The sequence below is a fragment of the Saccostrea echinata genome, unplaced genomic scaffold (assembly GCF_033153115.1).
Source record: "Saccostrea echinata isolate AGI-Se365-2 ecotype Australia unplaced genomic scaffold, CSIRO_AGI_Sech_v1 ptg000075l, whole genome shotgun sequence".
Classification (NCBI taxonomy): domain Eukaryota; kingdom Metazoa; phylum Mollusca; class Bivalvia; order Ostreida; family Ostreidae; genus Saccostrea; species Saccostrea echinata.
This window is the reverse complement of record NW_026889824.1, coordinates 2,220,631-2,239,985: the sequence shown is the minus strand read 5'-3', so window position 1 is coordinate 2,239,985 and position 19,355 is coordinate 2,220,631. Positions and strand designations below refer to the sequence as shown.

Genomic DNA, 19,355 nt, shown 5'->3' with positions numbered 1-19,355 from the left:
CTTTTATAAAATACAATGTCATTAAAATCCGTTTTTATCCGAACGGTAGAGTTTGTTCTAAATTGTGATTTTCAAGCGTTTTTCTGGAAATAAAATGGCGCCAACAACATGTGGTCACAGACTCTGTGACCGCATGTTGTTGACGCTATTTTGTGACAGAAGGTTAGTTCGTATCATAAATCAACCTTATGCCTTTAGTTCATTAGAATCCTATATTCTTAAAACATTTTGTTAATAAAATTTACCATGACTAATTAAGAGTGTTTCGGTGGTATTTACAAAACCTGTCTTTTAAAATTGAGGTATGTAGTAATACCCGCCTCATAGGCAGACGAGGGGCCCATCTTGTGAACTGAACACATCGATCAATTTCACTGCATATTATTTAATTTGAGTTTTGCTGTAATAAACAGTTCATCTATGTTACTATGTTTAAAGTACGGACCATAGGAGTTGTTGTAAACATGCCTGCATATTTCCTCCTGTGAAAATAGTTCAGACGTCCTTTCTTCATGCCTTTCATTCTTGTGTTAAACGTGACTCTGACATTGTGTGTGGCATTTTTATCTAATTTAGATATCATGAATTAAATTGAATAATTCATGAAATAAATTGAATATTATTTACATACTCTTTCCAAATAGTTTTGAAATCATGATGCAGCTTCGAACCTGAGTCGTCCAGTTTAATTTATTAGTCCCTTGAAGATTGGTTGCTTCTTTGATTTAAGTCCTTTTTAGAATTGTTGGGACGAACAAATTTGAACATTTGACCGGTGTAGGACTCCACATTTAGACTTGTACTTGACACTTTTGACCATTGAGCAGTGAGGGATCTTTTCCATGCCAGCTTCTAATGCGACACTGGACCTAAGTTTTAACGCTCTCATTCGAAGGACCTGTCTCAACTTCTCGAATTGGGATTTAAATCTGCGACTTAGAATTAGCTCCTTACTTCGGGACTCCAAAACGAAATGTTCTCTAACCAATGCACAATTCGAGGCCTTTGAAAAAGTACATTGCATGTATAAGCACTGGTTTGAAAAATATACTCGGATGTCCAGTCATTGCGTATCTGAGGATCTTCCCTTATTAAATAATCGATTTTAATAAATTTACTTTTTATGGTGTGAAATATTTCACTAGTTTAACTGAATATAGTTGTCGTTGTCAATTAATTTACCTTAAATTTTTGCTTTTAAATGACATTAATGTATGATATTCTGTTTACAAATCTTTTTCTTTAGTACGTTTTCCTTATTTATAAAGGAATACGTCCATTACATTTCAGAATGTAAGTTGCTGTCCAAAAACATTATTTACATACCTACCTAATCAACTTGAGATTTTAGGGTCGGGTTAGGGGAAACAAAGATATTTTAAATGATGGTCTGAACAAATAAAAAGTTAACATACACAGATAGCTTTATACAATTGTATTGATAAAGATCAACTTTTTCTTTAAAAGCAGATTTTTTTTCATTATATAAGTAATACATTCATGCTTTAGAAACTTTTGAAGCTATAATTTACTTAAAATTATTGATCATAAATAAATATATTATTTGTTTTATTGAAATGAAATAGATTAGAACAATCCATTAAGTGTAAACGTGTAGATAGACACGTTCGCTTGTTAAACTTATTTTTTTGTTGATTAAGCCAGCAGTTAGTAACAAGAGAACCGACGTCCTTGTGGAAAAGATACAGATAAAAATGCATGACCATATGTTTGTGAATGTATGTATATAATATCTAGCTCTTAAATTATCGAAGGTCCGGTCCATATGGAGAAAAGAGAAATGGGTCTTCTTTCTATATCCGGAATACAATTATAATGACACATTTAGTGTATGAGAGACAGTCATGAAACACATCTTTCTTTGTTCCTAAGAAATACTATGCACAATTGGTCAGCTGCCCTATGAAAATTGTCTTTGTATACAAGTGATGCAATTAAGACAAAATATTCGTGTGTTATCTTTTTTCTATAACAGGCTTGTCTTTAAAAAAAGTAGATTGTAGAGCTAGCGCTGTAGCCATTATTATACACAAGTTCAAGTACAAGTTCATTTATTCTCTCTCAAGAAAATGACCAGAAGGCAAGTGGTAGATGAACGGTGCATACTACACTGTGAACGATGAGCACACGCTAAAAAGTTTACTTTGTATTGTATTGTGTTACTATTTTGAGACAAAGAGAAAGCAAACTTTATTGTTTGCTTAGGAAATGTTTAAAGAGATGCAAAAAATATAATAGAGGGGGCATCCTAATTTCTACACATGTCACATCCTTTTTCAGAGTTCAATTCACATGCTATGCTGTTGTTGAAAATATAGGATTTGTTATAGTAAATACATGTATCTAATTTTAAAGAAAACGAAACTTTGATATCGTCAGTAATACAAAATGATCTTTAATCTCTTTTTTATATTAATATTAATTGAAAGATTTCCAATTACGTTAAATGTTAGAAAAAGGAATTTAGGAATAATTCTCCTGGTTCATACATTGTGATAAACATTGCATGCATGAATTGAATCTTTCTTATACATGTGATTAAATCAACACAACAAATAACCCACCCCACCAACCTCAAAGTTTTAACAACAAGAACACTTATTATTTTTCGGATGTATGATTGAACTCAAAAATGATGAAACATTGTCTTTTAAAGTATGTCTAATGTTGTGTACAAGTCATACAAAATGGACGAAGAGGATAACTACTAATTTCAGTGAAATAAAATTTAGTATAAACCTCACTTTTTTTCAGGAGAAAAATTGGATTATAATGGGAGAGGATGCAATAAAACTACATTGTATTTTAGTGTGGACTCATAATAGAAATGATAATTACTCATATCCTCTTTTTGATATACTTGTTTTCTAAAAATATGAAATTTACCCTTGACATGTAAATTACACCCTATTCCAAATGTTCCAAAGCTATTTTTGTGCTCACAAGCCACATAACTGCCGTACATCTACCCATATGTTGCATAAATCTCTAAAGTATATAAATGGAAAGTAGATCATTATTGCCAATAATTAAAAATCTTCATAGAATAAAAGGTAAGACATTTCTTAGAATACTTTTATGTGGATTCGTCATGTTAATGCATGTAGGGTATCAAATTTTCTTTTTTGTCGTAGTCTATGTTTATGTAGGGAAGGCTTCTTTCCTAATTAATATGTTTGTTGTTTGATGAAATATATGAAGATAACGAACATTATTCAGGCTCAAAAGTCCATAAAACAATCTAAGTAAAAGAACCCTCTTTCATTCAGACGTTCACATTAATTTTAATTCAAGTGAAATTTAACAAAATGTGCTTTAGAGCAATAAATGTCATAATTCGACAGTCTTAAAAAAGTATCTAAAAAGAGTATTCAATAGGTAAATATGCAGTTTTAGTTCAAACACACATGCAGTGGTGAAAGTTTAAATTAGCAGGAGGGAATACTATTGTTTCAAAATTTGATCTGAACAAGTGACTTAACATCCAGAGCCTAACACCCCAGTATATTTATGACTAATGGTAAGGAATCAAACTGACACATGCGGTATGTTTCAATCTACCTAGGAAATACTCATATTTAGCAATCAATTTCTAGCATTTGAAATAATAATGAATAATATGAATAAGGAGTATGCTAATTTGCATCAACTAAAAAAAAATAACTCACGGTGAAAAGGGTGGGGTTAGGGGTAATTCCAAAGTTAGTAATATTTTTATACTAAAACTACATCATTTGTAATGGGTTTATATATCACAAAGAACAAAAATGTCTATTTTATAGATCATATTTTCTTTACTATAACTGACAAATCCCTATATCTGCAATAACGTTCAACAGCGATCATTCATTTTACCAATTTAACCTTACTTTAAACTTAAACATTTTACATATTTGCAGAACAAATACTATCTTGAACATTAAGAGTCATTCTCTGTAAGCATCAAAGAATATGAAGAAAAGTTGGAAATAGACAAACATAGATATTCCTGATATTTTGTGTGATGGATACAAACATCATGTCTAGAACATATTTGAGGTCAGACTTCATATTCAATCACCGGTTGTCATGGTTACCAAAATGGCTACTTTAAGGGCATAAAATGCATATTGGACTACTGAAAACATCCCATCTTCATCATTTATAATATTTTTTTTTTTGCAATTTGTAAAGAAATGACAGTAACATACTATGATGGAGCAACAATTGGAGTAACTACTATGCCTGATAAAATAATTCTGTTTTTTGTTTTTAAAAAGTTAGCTGGCCCTGAAAGATGCAGTTTTTTGAGATTTTGGTAATTTGGGGAAAATGCTTATTTGGGATAAGTTGTGATCAAAGTCGCAAAATAATGCAGGGTCTACGAGATGTATGATTATCATCACTTTAAAGCCCACACATTACTTAATAAAATATAAATTTTTTAGAGTGGTAATATTTTTTAAAATTAAAATAAGATGAAATGAAAATGGTTGCTTTGATGAAATCCTCTTTTTCACTCATTGTTATTTATTCATTTTTTGACATATTTTCAATGATTGTCTGCTGAATGTCAATACAAATTAGCCAATTTTCATTTAATATGTCACTGCATTGCACAAAAAATGTTGATGGATCACGATTGGGAAATGTTCAGTTCAGTTGAGGAATTCCGGAAATAGGTTTGAGTCTAAATATTATGTTTCACAATATGGCGCCGAATACAGTACGCAAAACTGTGATCATATTTTGCAGTTTTAATTTTGTGCAAAGGGAAGGGAAAAGTAGACGACACGGTAAAACTTTTGAAAGTAGATAACAGCAAAGCGGATTAAGAACTTATTAACGTATAAATACGAGGACGAGAGTGATTTTCAACACGGAAGTGATCAGTGCTTGAAACCAGTCGGAATGACAGCCCATCGATAATTCAATGATTTGTCACAGTGTCGTCCAACGCTTGTGGAACAATCAATGGCTGCTGCAGTAATTTAATGCGAATTGGTCAACGGAAAATTAATGAGGCATCTATGAACAAGAACAAACTAGCTGTCTCAATGTCCGTCCTGTTGTGTACTGCACACTACTGCTCGTAAATATTTGTACAAGGTATACCTGTATACAGTATGTACATGTCAGGGCTCAACATTAACTAAAATACCCACTTTTTCATCGGAAAATCTTAAATGTTACTTGCCCGAAATAATTGATTATTAACTTGTCCCAATGCACTGAGGAGATATACAGTAAACATGCAGGTTGTGAACTTTATTTCAAGAACGGTGTAGTATGTTGAATTTGGACTGACAAAGGTTTGTATAATTATAAAAAAAGAAATAGAAATGTTAATCTTAAATACACTAGCATTGTCTTTGATATAGTCTTGATCAAGCTAGTAACAATTGCAATATAAAGAAAAATCACATTATGAAATGAATTACAATATTCCATATGATACTATATCAGGGTTCGACATTCACACTCGTCACCTCGTCATTTCCATTCCGGAATGATTTTGGATGACCTGATTTTCAGTCTGGCTCTCCCAAATGACGACCTGGGATGAGTTGGGAATATTCAATAATGTTGTTTAATATTTTGAAATAAACTTTATAAGGCCTTGAAAATATTGTTTCCTGTAACCTGACCGACCCATTCAAATAGCAGCCGCGTGGATTTTTCTTTCTGCCAAGTCTGTGTTTGATCAATCAGCTGATGTAATTTTTACCAAAAGTGTTAAATTGGGTTTTATTTGAGATATAAAATATGTAAACCTAGTCAACAATCACCATAAATATAAAGAGTAAAAATCATTTAGAATTGTAACATCTAGCATTTCTCCCACAACTTTCTGATGTTCGTTTTCTGCTGCTAGACACCCATGTTGGGTGTCCACTGTAAACATCACACCTGGATAATTCAGTCCAGGGATGTTTGACCCCATTTATTTAGGCCTTTATGGTAAGTGAAAATTATTGTTTTAAACTAGAAATTTTATTTTGTGTCAATATGTAAGGTGAGATTGTAGATTAGCAAAAAAAAAAAAAAAAAAAAATCCGACCTACCAACCCTTGATTTATTGGGAATATTACATGAAACATAATTTTTTAAAGCTTACAGTAATATTTAATTTAGCATTCTGATTCTGCTTAATATTAATATCTGTTGGCTGTTTTCTTTGTTTGATAAATACTGGAAGACAGCTTTTGGCATTCCAAAAATGTCTGGTTTACATTTTATAATACAAAAGCACAACTTCTGTTATCTTAACAAATTTAAAACAATTGCACATTTTTGTTTCATTTGATATTTTGTTCGGGCGACCTGAAATTCATTCGGGCAACCTGAAATCAGTACCAAGGTTGCCCAAATGGTGAGTCCAAATTTTGACGAGTGTTGAACCCTGCTATATGATATGGTATGATACAATAATTTACTTGTCAGATTGGACAAGTGTGTCTAGAAATTTGCTTGTTTAATTTTAAAATGAACTGGACAGGGACATTGGGACAAAGAACATTAATGTTGAGCTCTGCACGTCTGTATATTGATTGTTAAAAATAAACTCAAATCTCCTTTTCTAATGACACATATATTGAAATCACTTACTAAGCTGGTCATTACTAATTTACAAAGGATAATCTAAAAATTGATTAATTTTGAAGGTATTTATAATAATTTTAAAATTTCTCAGAAACCTCAATTTATAACACGCTTTTTTTTTTATTTCTTTGTTTAAGTAATGAAGCCATGCATCAATAAATAATTTTATCCACATAAAATGATAATTTTTTTTTTTAGATTCCTTTGAAAGAAATTTTGAGGACACATATTCTGGAGAACTACAGCAAATAAAATCAATTACAATTACTGAGTTAGACAGCATTACTTAAAGGAAATTCAACTGTTGTGTTGGGTGATGGTAAGTCAGGAGTGCCCTCCAATGGACAAGTATATTCTGTACTGTTCAGTCCTTTTGAACACCATCTTGTTGAAATTGGTTCCCACAGGGTTCACTACCTAACATCTCAGAAATCAAAGGTTCCTGTCTTGAACTGCTTTATTCAAAGTCCAGCTTTCAAGATGGACCATTGAGGTACATTGTCCTTAGCATGCCACCACCATTCATAGTCAACGATGGAAGTAATCTATTCAAATGTTAAATTTAATATAAACTTTCTTTCCCCTTCATTTTACATTTTTGTTAACTATACCGGTACTTACATTTAAGCTTTGTGGACATTGGACATTATTTTTTTTTACAACTGTAAAGTGGAACACAAATTTAGCTATTTGTTCTTAACCAGGATGTCTTCTTGCCATGCTCACTGAGAATTAAATTTGACAATTTTATAATGCCACGAAAGATAGACCCAAGTCTTACCTCCGATGCAGAAAGAATTGGTAGCAATATACATGTACCATTTTTGCAACCTCGGCACTCTTACTATTAATGCCAAAAGAAATCCTTGCTAAAAATTCTGTTTGTGATTTTTTTGTTACAATTATATGTACTGTAAACTGTCAAAGCAATGATCATTAATAAATCATTAAACTTATTGCTGTTATTATTCAAGATTGTTTACCAAAGTGAATGTTAAATAGCCTATAAATTTTACACAGAAATTTTATTAATTATGCACTCGCTAGTTTTGAGTCACTTAAGGAATGAATTTAAAAGTAACACAAGTTGTGCGAATATAACCTGGTTGTGGAAGTTTATGCGGTACATAAAAAGTCAAAAGCTAGCTGTTCCAACCCAGGTTATGCTCATATAATGAGTAACTTTTACATTTATTCCTTAAAATTTTCTACCATGAAATGAAGAACATTAGATGATTTGTCCTCAAAAACTGGTGTTAAAAAATTTAATGATTGATTCAAATATGTTTTTTGAAGAGGTCAGATCTTGATGTAGGCAACACAGGTTATACATGTATGACAAGTCAAGATAACGAATTTCATCCCCAAAAGTAATAGTGAAAATACTTATAGCATATCCATACAATAAATAACATTTTGCCAACACAACATTTACATAGAGCTGTGGAGCTAAATTCTCTTTCAGTAAAGTACTAGGTATAACATTTGTTTAATTTTCATACTTGGAAATTGGAAACAATTCTAAATGTACAGTATGAAAAAGGGCATTCTGATGTTGAGAAACAATCCATAAAGAAACTTGACAGGGTCACTGATCATGCTGACATAATTCACCAACCAGATACACATGTAAACTGGTACTGATGAAATAAAAAATATAAATGTTCAACTGTCATGCCGAAGTTCCTTGAAACACAGCAAACATGAGGCCCATGAGCCATTCACTGAATTGTACATATAAATCTTCATTGAACTATCTCGAGTAACTCTTGTCTAGATAACATAAACTTATTTTCACATTCAACACCATTTCAGAACAAATTCAGAAAAGTGTGCTAACAGGCAAGAAACAAATTAGGAATGCTCATTTTAAAGTTAAAAAAAAAACAAATGTAAAGAGAAGTTTTGAATGACAGGGTAAATACTTCAAGAATACAGTTTGCAGTATAACCTAATGAAATAAGAAATCTAGCATTTCATCTTTCAACCCTTAAATGCAAAGTTTACAAATTTGAACCTTAATTTGTAAGTTGTTCATGGAGATTGTCAATAAGGTCATCTCTATAAATTGATACTAGATCTTTCTCCTCCATCTTTGATTTCCTGCATTCTCTTGAAAAAAAGCTTGCAATCTGTTGTGGTGTAAGTAGTTCATCAAAATTAAACCTTCTAGCACCACTTTCATTTCTAACTTTCCTCATGTCTTCAGAAACAAGTACTGAGTCCTCTTTCCTGCCAGTTTTGGTTCCAATTCTAAATTTCTCAATCAAGTAAGATTTTTGGTTTTCATTAAACCGTGTAGTTTTACGATCTTGTTTTATAGCCCACCCTCTTTGTAGGGTTGATAGACCACTAGATACTTGGTTACAACTGATGGTAACATCTCCACCAAGACCTGCAACTTGTAACTTATCAGCATACACATATTTCACTTGATCTCTTGATCTTTCCTTTATGAGCTGCAGGTTACAGGCTCCCAGGATCAGATGATCTTCTAAATCTGTAGCAGTTTCAAAACTCTCTACACACCCTGGATTTAAGCATGTAAACATGGTATTCTTCTCCTGGTGACACTTAGATTTCCTTCCAGACAGAATATGAAAGTCAGCTTCTTCATTCCAATCATTTTCAGTTGTGATTGTAGTAGGCTGTTTTCTATCAAGGGATTCTTTATCTATCAGTCTTCCTGCAAAGATTGACACCATGAGTTTATTGGGAATTCTTATTATTAAATCTCTTTTTTTCCTTTGTACGATTTGTTTATCATAAAATAAAGATCAGTATAAAAGAACACAAGATTGTGAGGGAGCTGCCAATTTTTTTTTTTTAAAAGTTTTTTTTCCTGTTATCAAGACTTGTTGCTCAGCTGTACCAATTTGTGTCACCCTTAACATCTTGATGCACTACAAGATTAATTGTTTCTGATACATAATATCATTTAGTATATTAAACTCTTTAATTAGAACTGTCTGGTTTCCAAAGCTTGTTATATTTTACACTTACTCCATAAGTATATTGGATTTATATTTTGTTGACTTTCCAAGGTTACAACATTTCCATATTCATGCATATATATTTCATGTATATACATACATATAGTGTAATTCAAAAATTTCAAACAGATTGTAATTGACCCATTTTAACTCGGAAATATAATCCTTCCAAATGTAAAGAAAATTCTGATTATTAAAAAAAAATAACTTTAAGTAGTGTTCATATTGTTTTTGAAACAATAAAAACAATTATGAGACCTTAACCATTAGTTTACCTTGTCCTACTCCATAGAACTTCCAAGCAAGAATGCCATTTTCATTGAATTTGAAATTGTTCAAGGTTGAGATGTTTGCAATGGAAGTGTATTTCTCTCTCTTCAAATCTCCTACATCCACAACTTTTACTTTGTACTGTACTTTAGTCTTCATCTTTTCTATAGCCTTATCAATGTAAAACCAAAACAAATGTAAAACTTTAAATAGAATACATCATTCTCAGAGTTTGCCTTTTAAGGCATTTGCCAATGAAACTATGTTTATAGGTCTTATTTGTCTCACATGCAATGGAAAATTGTGCTGTAATCATTTTTTAAAAAACCTTTTTATGTAGGAAATTAAAATGATACTTTATGATAATAACGTTATAATTTTTTTGAACTCACCAATTTCATTTGCTGAGCTGTCACAACATTGTGACCTTCATTAACATATCTTCGAAGACCAGATTTAATTGTTGCTGCAACTCTATCACAGGCTCCCTTTCCATCCTGCGCTTCACAGAAGTTATATGTTTTCACATGAGTGGTGTGATGGAACAATGTTGACATTGTTTCTGAGCTTTTATAACAGCCAGCATTGTCTGACCATAAGTTTATATCATTAATTGTAGGATATTTCCTAACCAATGATGATATCACATCAAGAATCACAGCTGTTGTGATTGAGGCATCCTGTGAAACTTGGCCTTGGAATATGTGAATATGTGGCAGGCTTTCTATAATACCATTTCTTTTTCTGAAAACCACTGAAATGTGCCATGAAACTCCTCTCTTGGCAAACCAATCCATTGAATCCTCTCGGAATTTTCTTGGCAAAAATTTCATGGCCCAATCTAGAACTATAAATATATCGGATTCTGACATTGAATGGAAAATGTCTTGTTTGGCAACATCCTGATTTTTTGCTCTTAATGTATGCATTTTCCAGTTGGTTATCCCCTTTTCAGCTTGAAGAATGCGAAACTTTAAGTCGTCGCTATCATTTCTGTTGGAAAAATCTGTCGAATCAAATGCTGATTTAACAGATACAATGATATCACATATTTGTTGACAAGATTCACATATCTCTTCATGGGAATGATCACAAACAGCTTGGAAATCTTCATTTTTATCACTGAGACCAAATGTTCTGCAGTGATCTGGAATTGTTGACATTTCAGCAACATGTACCTGAAATAAAAAAAAAATAAAAAGATATGATTTTTATAGTAGCAATATGTGCTTGTGAAACACTGATGCCCCCGTATGGCAACATATGGCGAAGGTTTCTCAAATGCAAGTCAAACTTCTAGGTCAAGAGGTCAAATGTGTTGGTATCCAAAGGAAGGTCTCCTCAATGTTAAAGTAAACAGCTAGACAGAGAGACAGAGCAAAAACTATATACCCCGGAATCTTCAATTATGGGGGCATAAAAAGTAACACAACACACATTAAGGACATACGCAATGTAGTTTGAATTTATTGTCTTTTTCTCTTGAGTTGAAGAGTTCCAATATGTGAAGGAAATGTATACTGCATTTTAATGTCTATATATGCTGTTGTACACTTCCTCTAAAATAAGTTTTGATAAACAAAACATCTGGAATATATGTTTAGTAATTTTTGTATTTTTATGCCCCCGTATCGAAGATTCGGGGGTATATAGTTTTTGCCCTGTCCGTCCATCTGTCTGTCTGTTTGTCCGCAAAAACTTTAACATTGCTCATAACTTTTGATTGGTTGAGGCTATAGCTTTCATATTTCACATGTGTGATGGGTACCATCATATTTGATTTGCATTTGAGAAAGTTTAACCTTCGCTATAAGTTGCCATACGGGGGCATCAGTGTTTCACAAACACATCTTGTTTTCTTTGAATTATACAAGAATTTTCATCAATTGATATCTTTTCAAAACCCCTGGTAATACATGCTGATTTTTTGGGTATGAACAATTGATGGCACTAAAATCTTAAATTAAGAATATCTTGAAAAATTATCAGTAGGTAAGGTACGTTGCATATGCCCTTAATATCACAAAAAAGAACTCTGAGCATTCTCTCCAAAATGATACCACATACTTGTATTATCCCTTTTTGATCCAAAAATTCAATAATCTCTTCTTGAATTAGTCTGTATATCTTAATCTTCATGTACAACTACATATCATATACCCTCTGCATGTTATGCTCACATGGTTAAAAATCTATCAAAAAGTTGGATGAGTGACACTGACAAAGTTCTTTGCATTCATAATACTGGTATATGGAAAAGTTAGTTCAGTTATCTCCCATTCGTATAACTAAATTGCACACCTTCATGTTTTGTAACATGTACCAATCTATATTTTACATGTAATGTACTTTTTTTTATGTTTGATCCAAATCAAGCAGATTTGGAGCTGCCAAGATACCCCTGGTATGTGACAGACAGATTCACTCACCTTAAAACCAACAAACACTGTTTGCAGGAGGTATAATTATCTTTTGCAGTATGTGATTGCCAAGTTATGTATACCTTGTAATCTGTTTTAAGATAACTTTTTGCTCCCAGTAGTAAGTCTGTGTATCTCTTGGCATCTTCCTGTGGTAAGTCCAGTGAGGATAATATATCTGCCAAGTCATCAAAACATCGGCCACCTTCTGCTAAAAAATAGTCCAGTCCCTCTAATGATTTTCTAATTGTTGCTGTGCAGTTATGCAGGATTTTAAACATGGTACTTGTACCTTTAAAAATAAAAATCATTTTTATAAAAAACAGGAGGCCAAAGGGCCTTGACAGTCACCTGAGTATAATGTAATGATCCATAGATTAAAAAAAAATAAGCTGATAAATGAAGCTATGTTGCCCATTAAAGCAAGAGAAATAGGATGATCCGGGATCAGCAAAATATTAATTTAGTACTCATTAAAGCAATATTAGTTGCAACTTTGATGTAGGAAATTTTTGTTGTAAAATTGTAATTAATTATTTCAATGGCAGGAAAAAAGAATGTTTTTAAACTTGTTGTTCATGTTTGCAATGGAAGAACTAATTTTAAGCTTTGATTGAAGGAAAATTACATTACTGTTGTCCTGTACAAAATTGATTCCTTATATAATACTATATATTTGATTGTACAGAATCCTTTATTCTGAAACAGTTTAATGCTTTATTATATACCCAACTGTTTGTCACTCAGTTTTACTGTTAAATTTATGCAATCACGTGACGGTGTGATCCGACGTTCCGGATCACCACACTACATGGTTTTCTGAATCCATATCACCCCTCTCTGAAATTGATGAGGTAGTACACAGATAAATGACGTTTTTATTCTCGCGCATCGAAAAGTTCCTTGACAAAATGATTTGTTTAATGGATAAAAGTTATGTAATTGATCCAAAAAGTTTCCTTTCATTATATTTTGCTAGTTGTTAAGGTGTATATAATAAATATATCATTATAACAGTAACTTGATCCGAAGAGCCGTATCACGTTCCGTTGACAGGCGTGGATCATCAGATCAAACTCCTCGTTTGATCTGATGATCCGTGCCAGTCAACTTGACGTGATACAACTCTTCGGATCAAGTTACTGTTATAATAATATATATTTATTTATGTCAAATTGATCAAAATTTATCAAAATAGCACATTTTAACAGCAAAATTAAACTCTCAAAAATGCAGCTCATATTGCTTTCATGAATCTTAAAGTTGATCTTTTTATTTGCCTCTACTTTCCCCCATTTGTCACTATCCTAATGCTGACTAAACAAAACAATAGTTTTAGAGCACTATTACTTAACACATTTCATTCCCCCTCATATTGGCCTCTCTTAGTCTTTGAAGATTATTTAATATATACAAAGATGCATATTATGAAAGTACTTTTTGTATTGAATATTATAAAAAAAATTCTTGTATAATTATGTTATTAAATTGACCTATAAGATGATAGTGATTATCTATCATAGGTGCATAGCAAAGGGGAATAACTTCTTTCAGTAGTGGTTCAAGAGAAGCTGAAAATGTCAAGTTTTGAAAAATTGGAAATATAAAATTAAAAAAAAACACACATTTTCTGAAAAAGAGGGAACTCCACTCTCAAGTCATACCTCCCTCACAACAAATAAAACTCAAATCAGGCAAAAAATGGTTGCTACGTGTCATGGTTACCATAGCAACATGTCCTAAAATTTGAAAAATGGCATTTTTCAACATCTTCAGAGTCCCACGGACTTTCAATTTTGACTATCACCCAATCTCTAACTGGATGCAAAAAGCTGGCACATAGGGTCTAATATTGACAAAAATTAACAAAATATTTACTATTTTAAATTAACAAAATCGAACATTTTCTCTTCTTGGTAACCATAGCAACAGTGTCGTATTTTTCAACAACCTTTATCAATATATGATATTCAACTTTAGGTCTACGAGATAAGTACTATTCAAGGTGATTCAAATAAAATGTTTCTTGATTAAAAGGTTAGTAAATTCCTAAAGCAGCAAAAAAATATCTTTTTAAACAACTAGTACGTTGTTTCCATGGTTACACTGCAAAGTAACGATTTATCTCAATTTTTCTTATGTTGTCGGTGTTACAAGGTCATAAGGATGCATATGTGCCAGTCATGAATTTTGTTGTTTTTCCTCACGATAGTAGCATTAACCCAATTGTAGCAACAGATTTTGCATGGTGACATTGTGTTACCATGGCAACCATGAAAGTTATTTTTAGAATAATATTGCCAATACCTAAATACATAAGATCAAATATTTTTTATTCTTTTTCTTACGTTGTTGATTGAGTTTGAATATGTAACATCTATCATTTGTAACTATAGAGCATTTTTCAGCATCTAAAATGTATTCCAAATGTACCCATGGTTACCACTTACTTAGAGATAAATTCTAAATAGTTTCTTTAGAGCATAAGTGGCAACAAGGTGTCAGGTTTTGGGGAGAATGGTTTGTTTGTTTTTCTTAGTATTTATTAAGGCTTAATAAAGATTTAAAGTAGCTAAAAATCTCAATTTTTCAACTTTTCTGGATGTTACCATGGCAACCAAGACACATAGCAACGAAATTTTATTTGATATATGTTTCTGGTGTCAAGTTGTAATAATGGGCAAAGTTTCATCAAAATCGGTGACCATGCGTGGTAAAGAAGTTTAAGTGGTTACAGAGAATCGCTATTAATCTACTCTGGTGATTTCGGCACTGAAATACCTATTTATTTTATTAAATATACCTTTTTTCTAAAATCTGTGTTTGCCTGATTTACTGTAATGCTTATATGTAGCACTTTTTATGTAGATGAGAGGTGTGCTTTTCTTGGTTTTTTTGTTGTCTCTTCATTGTCTGATCCAAGTGAGTGAGACCAAAGCAGCAGCGAGTGCCAAACACTGTCACTGCTGGTGGAGAAGATGCTATTGTCACCGAGATCTACAGGTGAAACATTGCTTTAGCTACAAAAATGCTTTTCAATCATCTAGCATAGTACAAAAGGCCTTCCAAATGCATGTTTCGTGCTTTCACTCGGAAGGACTCGGAAACTAGGCAAACCATTCATCGACATCTTTCATCTATTCAATATAAAAAAAGAATTAAAGAAAATATGAATTTAAATATTCAACAGTTTCTTTCCAGGAATAAAGATAAAATGACAGAATTTATTCTTGCCTTACTACCAAAGAGAGTTATCTTTTCAATTGGTGCTAAGATTATTGTTTGGTAAAAATTAGCTTAAGAATCTAAACTGAAAAAAGGAAAGTAAAGAAAATAAACTGACAAAAAGTTATGTTGGGCTCAGTAACTTCTCATTAACGAAGCACTCTTTCTAGATTATTTATAAACCGAGTTTTAATTTCAGCGAACATGACTCCTTAGTGTAAGAGCACTAATCTAATATCATAACAAAATTAAGTTTTAGAACAATGGTAATTCAAAATATATATAGTAAACGAAGAAAACAATTAGTATCATTAATTATGCTTTAGGAATCTTGATTTCAGTCACCATACGGAACATTTCTATCTGGTATTTAAAACACTTTCAAAATGTGGTAAATGGTGAAGTTTTATATGAAATATGTAGGGCTTTTTCTTTGAACTAGTACTAAAAGTGGATTTGTCAAAAGTTGTTTCTAAAATGATAATAGATGCATAAATATAAATTTTAAAAAAAAATCTAACCTGCATTTTAACCTGAAAATGATTTTCCTATTTTAAAGATTTTTTTTCTTCATTTTTAACTTTAATGTGAAAATATCCTTAACTTAACTAAAATTTCATTTTGATATAAAATTCTTGATAAGAGATAAAAGTTCTCAGAGGTAACACTTTCTTCCTCAAAATTTATATTCTTATGTATTTCAGAACTTTGTAAAGGATCAAGAAAAAAGAGTAAGTAAAATTGATTTTAATATAAAAATGCTATTGTTACCATTTTGGTTCCTTGAACATGAGTTTATTTGCCGTTTATCTTAGATCGTTAACAGCTCAGTACCAAATAAATTATTTTTTATTGGTATAAATATATTTCAATTAGATGGAAGAAGAAATTGAAGCAGAAGCAGATGAGTAGACCTTTCTGAGAACCGGACGGACATCTTATTTCTTATTGAGAACAAAAGGTTCCTGTATTTTTCTTTGTAAAACAATACCTGGTAGTAATTTCTGCTGTCCATTAAATAATTTTCCAGCATTCAAAGTTGCATTTCGGTTTATTTTGTTACTACGCAGCACGGTAAAGCCGAAGTGTTAAGAATTCACATGAATTTTATATCAATTAAAAAAAAAAACCATAGTTTACCCCGATCTCTATTGAAATTTATTTGGTCAATTAAATTGAAAGTCGCATGATAAATGCATCTTATGGATACTGCCTGGAGGTCATATCCCTAACAAAAATTTACTATAGTTAACTATAGTTTACTATAGTTAACTATTTTGAAAAGTTTGATACATTTATTCACTAAGAAAATTTACTCTGTAATTTTTTATGAGATTTCAAAGCTTAAAATCTCTTAAATTCAATAATAGTAATATCAAATTTGGAAATAATATGTGCATATACAAATAATATTTCACCTTAATGTAAAAAATGTGCAGGTATGAATTGAAGAACAAAAAAAAAAAAAATGTAACGATCTGAAATCCATAGTAAACATACTTTAATTTACTATAGTGAAAAAAACTTTGATACTATAGTAAACTATATTTAACTATTATAGCAAACTATTGGACTTTTTTGTTAGGGATTACAAGGGCATGCAATAGATCAAATAGAAAAGAAAACATTCACAGGATGAAATTACACCATTCAGTCGATGGACTGGTAACCGAATGCCCACTGAATGGTGACTGAAATGTCACTGAACAGATTCTTTCCCGTGACTTTTCCGTGATCTTTCAATTACCATTCAGTCGACTGAATGGCAGATGCATTTCAGTGGCCTTTCAGTTATCTTTCAGTTGTATCCTTCTATTGAGTAATCGGCTTATTTTTGACTAAAAAATAATTTCACGTGGTATTAAATTTATCTATTTTCGAAAAAAAAAAATCATTTTTAAATCTTAAGTTTCCCGTTCCATATGCAGCAAAGAGGAAAATCTGTGCATTCTTAAACCGGAATTAAACTATTATGAGGCATAGGGTATCTAGAGAAAATATAATGATACGAATATATATCTTTCAGGATATCCTGTTCTATCGATGCAATACAAGCCAACGACATCTGACAATTTGTCTGAAAATAAAAAATAAGCATTTTGTAATTTATTAAGGAGAAATATGCATGATATATGTTTCTGTCATCAAAATATCTTGACAATTGCCATGAATGAGTGCCTCAAAGAAATATTGAGCAATGTTCAATCACAAAATTCAAACCAATCACAAATCAGCAAAAAAAAAAAAAAAAAAAAAAAAACAGGATAATTGCGAATTAATTACAAGAAAAAATAGAATATTATCACATGTTTCAAAAGTGGGGATATGTCATGGACATTACAACTATTAGAATTAGAATAGAAGTATCAGGAAATTTAAGTGTTTTATTTAAGTCGCTTTTATTTCGTGTATTTCATTTATTCAAAATGTATTTTCATATATCACGCATTGCACAAATTTGCACGTGCATCACATGGGCAGATACAGGATTTGTGATTGGGGGGGTGGGGGGTGGATAACTTCGTTCAGGCAGGGGTCTGGGGGCCGCCTTAAGACCCCCAGTGGGTCCAGCTCCTGGGTTTTCGTGAATTTTAAGAGTAAAACCAGGCACAAAAATGGCGGTATTGATTAGTTATGTACACTATGATATTTCACTTTTTAAAAGAAAAAAAAAAAACACACACACACACACACATACAAAAAAAAAACAAAACATTTACAAGGTATGTGTGTCGGGTTACTTCGACCGCACACGGGGTATTTTCGATCGATGTGCAAATACATGTATAAACGAAATTATTCGCGTCATCTCTAATTCAAAAATATATATTAATTTAAATCATTCTTTTGTAAAACATAAAAGTTTGTGAAAAAATGCTGACAAAAAAGAAGTAATTTTCAAAATGTACCTAATTTGAAGACATTAAGTGCACCAGGCGCCTAGGGACTGATTTACCAATTTGTCAAGGCATGGTACAAATGTATATATATGCGCAAGCATCTAAACCACATCTAAACAGAACAGATGATTTTTTCACTGTTCTAGAACTAGTTTCTACGGAGTATTCTTGTACATAATACTTATCCTAATAATTTTTTATACGGACGGTGGTCATGATTTTTTTTCTGGTAACAAATAGCATTGCGTCATTTTCATTGGTCGAACTGAGTTACACGCTGATGCCGTATTCATGCATGGGTAACTTCGGCCGCTTTCTGTTCAGCTGATTTGTATTTTATTTGTAAAAACTAAATACTATAAATTAAAAAGGTATGAATTTAAGTTGCAAAATTAAACATGGCTGATAAATTTCACGTCAGGAATATCCACTGTGTCTTTCTATATATACAAGATAGAAATCATACTTGTTGTTTGTGATGCCTGAAAGGGCCCCGAATTCGAATTGGAAATAAAGATTCTATCTATCTATCTATACAAGATATTTTCAGAGGTGATAAACTGATAATTCCCCGCAATGGTTTAAAAATACTCGTCCGTAATTTTTCGGGCGATAAAGTTTCTTCTTGGATATAAAATAAATTTCGCATATTATAATCGACATTGATTTGTATATGGAAATGCATTTTCTCTCTGCATAAAATAGATGTGTGTACACTATGATGGAACAAATTATTTTAAGGTATTTATGAACGGTCGAAATTAAGCAGGTGGTCGAAGTTACACCATCCTTACCTATATCCTGACGTTTAATTCCATTTATATGGGAAAATTATGAGATGTGTGTAATGAAAAAAGTCTTGTATCTATGTAAGTAAATTACTACACCATTTGATAAATAAATACATCAATCAGTGGAAGGGTTTGTAACGTAGACCGTCTGAT

At 31.8% G+C, this 19,355-nt stretch overlaps 1 long non-coding RNA gene across 2 annotated transcripts; it reads left to right on the top strand.

The window, feature by feature from the left end:
- The first annotated feature begins 3,047 nt into the window (after window positions 1-3,047).
- On the top strand, window positions 3,048-16,549 carry LOC133176455 (uncharacterized). 2 transcript variants are annotated; one of them, XR_009719460.1, is made up of 4 exons: window positions 3,048-3,074; window positions 15,155-15,289; window positions 16,216-16,242; window positions 16,388-16,549. It is a non-coding gene; the product is annotated as an uncharacterized LOC133176455 (long non-coding RNA). The 2 variants fall into 2 exon arrangements; XR_009719459.1 differs by lacking the exon at window positions 3,048-3,074 and adding an exon at window positions 12,311-12,325.
- The last annotated feature ends 2,806 nt before the right edge of the window (window positions 16,550-19,355 follow it).